Source organism: Erigeron canadensis, chromosome 5, assembly GCF_010389155.1.
Source record: "Erigeron canadensis isolate Cc75 chromosome 5, C_canadensis_v1, whole genome shotgun sequence".
NCBI classification, from domain to species: Eukaryota; Viridiplantae; Streptophyta; class Magnoliopsida; order Asterales; family Asteraceae; genus Erigeron; species Erigeron canadensis.
The window spans coordinates 20,296,657-20,303,905 of NC_057765.1; the positions used below are offsets into that span (position 1 = coordinate 20,296,657).

At 34.4% G+C, this 7,249-nt stretch overlaps 1 long non-coding RNA gene across 1 annotated transcript; it reads right to left on the minus strand.

The window, feature by feature from the left end:
* Positions 1 to 1,682: 1,682 nt before the first annotated feature.
* On the minus strand, positions 1,683 to 3,676 carry LOC122598929. The gene is made up of 2 exons (XR_006323790.1): positions 3,572 to 3,676; positions 1,683 to 1,798 (listed from the first exon to the last, which is right to left on the minus strand). It is a non-coding gene; the product is annotated as an uncharacterized LOC122598929 (long non-coding RNA).
* Between the last annotated feature and the right edge of the window lie 3,573 nt (positions 3,677 to 7,249).

Consider the following 7,249-nt stretch of genomic DNA (forward strand, 5'->3'; position numbering starts at 1 on the left):
TCGTTCTACCTTGTGCTGACGTCAGCACGAGGTTCATCCTACATGTTGATGACGTCAGCACGAGGGACGACCTTTAGTTCTATGTTTGACTTCGTTTGACTCGTACATAACATCCAATCACCGTTTAAGTGTTCTACGACACCTATAAACCTTGATTCTATGTTCTTGTACCCGCAAAACAATATATAACACACAAACACAATACAAAACATAAACAGATATAATATTGAAGCTTATACGTAATCATTAAATATCAACACAAGTTCTTGTTTAAATGATTACAAACAAGTTCCTAAAAACGTAAACAATAATCAAATCTATGTTGCGATTGTCACACTGAATCTGAATCTACAATATTGCACAAGTACACAGAGAATATTGCAAAAGTCTGACAATCGGAATGATGAGATGTACAGAAAGTCGAGTATTCAAAACAAGGATTATAAATAACATTCACCATAGCTTTATTTGATAAAAAGGAATTTACAAATGTACAAGCATGTGAACCAATTTCCAAGTACAAATGCGTCCACCATACTTGAATATTAAGTTCACGAAACAAATATCAACCACATGAATAGTATACTACAATGATCAAGGCGGATTCCATTGCCCTTCACAAGGTTTGATATTCGACTCCAAAGTGCAATGCAAACAATCATGATGCATATAATCCTCAAAGCTTATGCTAATTCCTGAAAAGCATGAAGAAAAAGTGTCAACTATGAAAACGTAGTTGGTGAGTGCATAGGTTTTTATATAAATCTTGGTACATTATCGTTTTAATACTTAAAAAACCGATTACTATTACATTCGAAATACCCAAACCATATGACCGACAAAAATTCTCATATCATATTATCGAGTTTTTCCCAAATACCACAATGTCATATCAAGACTTGGAAAAATCCATAATAAAATTTCAGGTTCTCATTTGTCAATTCATCATGAGAGAAAAAGTATATAAGTCGATTAATCGTATACCATACCAAAATCATTCGGTTACCAAAATCGTTTCAATATCACCAATTTCAACGTCTTTCAAGATATCATATGAGGGACAATACCCAATCCGTATGTTCAAACAATTTCCAATTATCAACAATATTAATATCAATTTCACTTAGCCACAAGGGCATAATTCAATATCAATTTCATTTAGCCACAAAGGCATAATTTACATAATTTTGATGAGTAAATGCTTGAGCCACTACTACTACCATTTTATCAAGTCCAATAATATATATAAAATTCATTTCCTGGCACAAGCTGTCAATCAAGTGCCGTATTAATAATAATAGGGTCGTGCCATGGAGACGACCATTTAAATATAAGGTAGCTAGAGCACCGCGTGGTCGGACTAGGAATGATGGCCGTCACAAAGGCAACCAAACATCCCACCGTTACACGTTGGGTGGGTGGACGAAACCTAGTTGCGCAACTATCTAACTACAGGCCTCCACTATCGGAGTAAATAGTAATGTACCGAAAGAAAACGGGTTGACAGAACTCAAGCTCATCATATAACATTTATCACATTGAACATACGATATAACTTCATTTCATAATCGTAATCCCAAGAATCATTTCATAAATATATAGAAAGCAATTTCATTTATATATCATGTTTTTCACCCCGATAGTTAAACACATAAAATAGTTTGAAAGGGGGCTATGACTCACCTTGATATGCCACACATTATATTCCATATATCCAAAATGGGTACTTCCCATCTATAGCTTCCTTGATTATATATTCCTTATGCTCCTCATTCGTACATCAAGGCCAAGCCTATCCCTACAATAGGACTAATATACATAAGTTTATATCTTAAGCCATTGCTTAGAAATGCCACTTTTATTAAATTGTCACCAATTATGGAATCCAAGTGTATTGCTAATATTCACATCTTTTTAATCATAGAGATTGATGGTGTAAAAGGTCACTTTCAGTATACATGTAGTTATAAGTTGTTAGAATTTCAGTAACTTGTCTTCATTTGTGGTTTCGTTTGGCATCTTAGGTTATCATATGCTAATGTCATATTAGTTTATATTAACCTTATTCATCATTTGATGTGTAATCGATTTTAGGATGAATTAGCATTTGTAATATCAATTTATAGATTGGTTAACGTAATTACTTATGTTCATTCCGCTTAGTTATATTTCGGGTTACAATGTTTACGCTTATCCCTTTAACTCACATTTTTCTCGACATGCCGTATTATTACTTGGGTTTATGAAATTCATTTAAGTGTTATGGGCCATTATCAATTGGGCCAAAATGTGATGGGTTTTTAAGTGACTTGGGCTTAATTTATTTATTGGGCTTACTCTTATTTGGGTTATGTGATTAATGGGTTATATTGGTTATTGGACTTTATGGTTTGTTGGGCCAAGTGGACCTACTGATTTATGGTTCTATGGGTTTAGTATTTGGGCCGGGTTAGCCTATTATGGTCTTTTAGTGCATCTTTTAGCCCATTATACAAATGGTTAGTTTCCTTTCAAATCTTCTATTTTTAATTCAGATTTTTATGAAATGTTGGATACCATTTTGGGGTCAAGCCGAATTATTTGGAACTTCATGATTTTTACACAGTGAATTATATGTATCTAGTATTTTTTTGAATTTTTGATGAATTTTTAGATGATGTTTGGTGTCCTTAAAAATTATCCAAACACAAACTGTCCCGAATGGCCACTGCTTGCGACATCAAAAGTTTTATAAACGTTCTTGATGTTGTGATTGTTAAAAAAATCCCATGATTTTATTTCAAGTTCACAACACATTGAAATTAATTTCCACTGAGTATAACCTCCTGAAACCTTATGGATTAGGAGATAAAAATTGTTAAATTTTATAAAATATATATACCAAATTACAGTTTTGACCAGTTTCAGTAGAAAATTCATATCTTTCATTCTGTTCAGTATTTTTGAGTAATTCCAGTTGGTGGTTTTTCTTAACTCGTTGTTCTACAACTTTTATTTTGAAAGTTTTTCTTGAAAATGCCCACACATTCCCAGTTTTCCCGTTCAAAAACAGAAGATGGATTCTATCAGCTTACTTTATTTGCCCAATGCATGCCTTTACTTTATGGCTTCACTCAACACTTATTTTGGCAAACCCAATACATTTTATTCATCCTAATTCATCTCTTAACCTTTCATTAGTGTTTTCTCCAGATTTTATTTCATATTTTATGGACAAAACATGTGATGAAAGTGATGAATTTATATTTGTGTTCTTGTGATTTCGGTTAGTGATTTTTATGCATAGTTTTGTCTTGAATTCTTATAAAATCCTTATTTCATAAATCCTAGATTATTAACATGTATTTTAACATCAAAATATATATGAAATCATCAATTAAAGATCCATCTCAGATCCATCAAAATATGACCATATTTCAAAGGAAAAATCACTTTAAATGTATTTTCAAGAAGATTCTATCAACTTGCCTTCATCAAGTGTATTTTCAAGAAGAAAAACATGGTCTTTGATAAAGATCTTTTAGTATATACAAAAACAAGATATATTAAATAAAGAGATGATGAGTTATACCCTTGATGAACTCGAAATGGAGGCTGTTTTGGACAGCCAAACCCACGACCATATGACCCCAAAATGGACTCCTTAGCTTGCTTTAACACACCCTTGAATGATCTAGCATGAACCATTATTATTATAGTTGATTCACTTAAGATTTTTGAGCTCTAATTTGTGTTGTAAGAATCGAATATGAGAAGAAGAGAAGGAGAGAAAAGTGCAGAAAATTTGAGAGGAAAAGAGAGAGAAATGGGATGGAGTGTGTGTTGGAAGTGTGAAAGGAGTGATGGTGGAGTGAAAGGTGTGAAGGGGTGTATTGGGAGTGTTAGAATAAGTGGTGTAGTTGATTTTTGATTGGGTAAAGGGTTTTGGGATATGGGGGCCGATTTTGGTTAAGGAAAAATAGAAGGGATTTTTGAATTTTAAAGGTATAATGTAAGTGTATATGTGTATGTGTATGTGTTGTAAGTATGGGTGCATGTATGGACTTTTAGGTTAACTAGTTAGTAGTCTTTTAAAAGACTTGTGTGATTATATGAATATGTATATATGTGGCCGTATATATGTGTATGTGTTCATATATATTTATGTTTTAATTTGTTAATTGACTCTTTGTTTATAAACTTGCATTTTATATAAGATATATATATATACTTATTATTATTCAACACTTTTAAATGCATATATGCTTATAAATATATTTTTAGATGGTCATCATACATATATATTTGTTTTTGCATATACGTAGATTCTCTTGATGTTTAAATGGTTGGACATCCATAAGGATTTTTTGATTGTTATCACAACTTGTGAGTCTTGTACAAATATTTTTTTTGCAACTTAACTTCTCGAATGAAACTTTTTGGTTCATTGACATTTCATCAAGTTCAATTGGAATTTATTGATAGCTTGAGGTTGTTTTGAATGATTATAGTTATTGTTTATGGCATTTCTATGATAGCTAGTCATCTATGGTATTTCTAAGGCATTTCTCTTAATAAACCTCTACGGCTCGATAACTAGATAAGTATAAGTAAATAGTCCTAATTGGAAATTGAGGGTTGTTACATCATTACCCCCTTAACATCAACTTCGTCCTCGAAGTTCGCTCATTCACACGGTGATAAAATGAATAGATTGGCAATAGGGATAGCTTCACGAAGTCGTACAAATGTGAGAGTTTATATAGGTTTTATCACGACCTTTCGGTTACTTACGGGCTTTTTAACCTCCATAGTTGGGGGCATCTATTTCCCTAAATATCACCTGATTAGAAGCTTTGAATGAGTTATAATTGTCGCTCACTTCCTGAGACGACTTGAGATCATTGTAAGAAAACACTGTGGGCTATCCAGTCTGCCTAGATCAATGTTAAGTAATGGGATGATGACAAGAATATTAATACGGAGGTGTAATATGAGCAAACGGTTCGCAACGTGAGTTATAACAAAAATAGTAAGAGACGTTGGAATATCAATCGTTGGTGACCACTCATTTCTCATTGTGACTTTGTACACTTTCCTTTATCGTTTGCTTTCTTAGAAAAGTATCCTCTACTGACTCCTCGCCTACTTTTATCTTTCTTTGGTTTAACGTTGACACGCTTGCCGCTACTAGAAAATATATTGACTTCGTTTGTGACTAATCACTTTATAAGGGATTACCCCCTTAACAAGGGTGATGCTAATCCGGGGTGTTGAGATGTATTAAAATTTGCAAGGGTACATTTCCATAATACCTCATTCTAGGGTTTTCAGTTTCGTCTTTATTGTCTCATGGCGTGCAAGGGAAATCGGTCATGTAATGTATGATGATGGTTCCATCTTGTTCCTCATATTCACATTTGTTCTTTCAATATCGCCCTTATTTTCCCAAGATCACCTTTTTCTGTTATTCGCTAAGTCATATCGTTAATAATTTCTCTTGCTCTTGCCGATATTGGCTTTTAAAACGTTTCATGGCACCTTTACTTCTTCCTTTTTAATGTAGAATGACTACCATCCATGACATATTTCCGACTAAACTCCTTTTCAACATTACACATATAACCTCTTCAATTTCTACTCTATTCCTACGCAATCCTCACGGCAGAGTTTACACAATTCTTGTGCTTACAACTAATCATATCAAATCCTCATCATCTTGGTAAGACGGACACTTGAAACCCTTATTAGTATGGATCCCTTCTCAAGGACAATTTTTCTTAGGTCCTTTCAGGCCTACACAAAACTTCCAATGACCTTGCTCTCTAAAGCCTCATATCTACCTTTAGTTTTCTAAGCTAAGCTTCTTTTCAAGTACACTAGTCCAATGCTCTTAGGAATCGTGATGTAAAATTAGTTAGGTGAAGCTTCACACCTCATCCTTCTCTCAATCATCTAGTTTTCTCCACTTCTCTTTCGTGTTCTTATGGATAAGCATACTCCTTACCGTTTTGCCACTTAGATTCATCTCTTACTAGATAATTGTTATTATGGATGACACATGCGCAGTCGATAGTCCTTGGAGTTTATCTCAGGGGTACTTAAGAGATCATAGTGATAGGGATCCTTGGATCCTAACTCATCACAGATGTATGTTATCATTATCACGCTTTCGTTCCAGTGTTTCATAAATAGCTCTTTCCAGAGTTTGTAGTTTCTTGAAAGTTAATTCAATGACCAACTTCCTTAATCGTTGTGGTGGTATGTGCCTTAACTTCTAACGTTGTATTCCTTATTTGCTTTCATTACTAACTTAGCGATTTCATGTCGTTTTCCTTTCTACTTCTCTTGGGCGCACTACTTCATGGGTCGATGGTTCTTGACTATTCACCATGTGTTCTAAAATTTTTCTCGCCCAAGTTCATCTTATTTTAGCTTACCTCCATACGACCGTTGACCTTGAGGGAATATCCATCACTCATGTTTCCTCCACTTATCGACCATACTCCCCTTCTTTAGCAAAGCTTGCCTCCATCGGCCGTTGGGCGTATATCGCTTCCTCTCAGCTTAGTTGATCATGCTCTACTAATAGTTGGTCTTACGATAAAGGTTTTCCAATAGGTATTTAAAGTATAATGCGTGGAGCGCCATGAAGATGAACACCTTTAGAACCACATGTTGTAGATGACGTCAATATCTTCACTTTATTGTTTGAGTTAATCTCCTTCCTTTACTTTACTTCTACTCCACATCCTCTTCAATGATGCTAGTGAATATCTCTTCTTGAACGATAAAGTATAGTGTTGTGCTTCATTCTCCTTGTTCGGATATCTTCCTTGTTGCGATTACCCGCTTAACATTTTTCTTCTAGAAAAATGTAAGGGATTTCATGCTTTTCGTATCATTTCGCTTTCTCCTCTAAGCAAGCTCCTCAGACACCTACTTAACTAGGTTCCTTGAATCATCTTGCTTTCTTACGTTCTTTGGTAGTCTTCAATCCACCAAAACTTCTTATCATTCTCGAAGGCCTTCAATTTGCCAGATTTCCTAATCCCACTTGTAACTACTCTTGTCCTCCAGAGTAGTCCCAAATCATTTTTCATTTATCTTCAAATTGCGGGGGTCACATAAGTCTTATATTACTTCTTATCCTCCTTAATTTTGCATCTTCGCTCCAACGGTAACTTTGGAATTTCTTTTAATTTCCGTCGTGGTTCCATTTTTCATGGATAAAAGGACCTTCAATTCCTTCACCAATTTGAGACCTCGG